Genomic DNA, 571 nt, shown 5'->3' with positions numbered 1-571 from the left:
AATTTTATATAAGAAAGAAGAAATCAATTAATTATTTTTTATCTTTTTTTTTCTCAAAAATATAGTCAACTCTCAGTATTTTTTGTGGTTTTTAAAATAGTCTAAAAACACATCACACCTATAAAAAAAATATTCACAAATAATAAACAAATGTTTAATAGTTTTAATATTCATTCTTTCTGCATATAACACACATTACACATTATCTCTATGGTTAATAATATTCAATTTACTCAATCAATCTTTACTCTTTAGTATTGACGTGGCCTACTAGAATAAATTAGACAAATAATTCGATCCGAATCGACACTAATTCTTTTCATATTTCATTTATGATTCTGTATCTGATTATCTGTCAATATCTATTCTTGTAAAATAAATTTACACAAAAGAATTAGTAAAATAAACACTCTTATTAAATTTTTACGCCATCTTATATGTGTTTTTGCTATCCTTATAATAAATTACAAAACATCAAATTTTGATTTCTGTAAATCTCATATTATTGATATTGTTGTTAAGTTGAAATTTTATTTAATTTTAAAAAAAATAAATAGCAAATTACTTCAAC

This window comes from Arachis ipaensis, chromosome B08 (assembly GCF_000816755.2).
Source record: "Arachis ipaensis cultivar K30076 chromosome B08, Araip1.1, whole genome shotgun sequence".
Classification (NCBI taxonomy): domain Eukaryota; kingdom Viridiplantae; phylum Streptophyta; class Magnoliopsida; order Fabales; family Fabaceae; genus Arachis; species Arachis ipaensis.
This window is presented reverse-complemented; position numbering follows the sequence as displayed.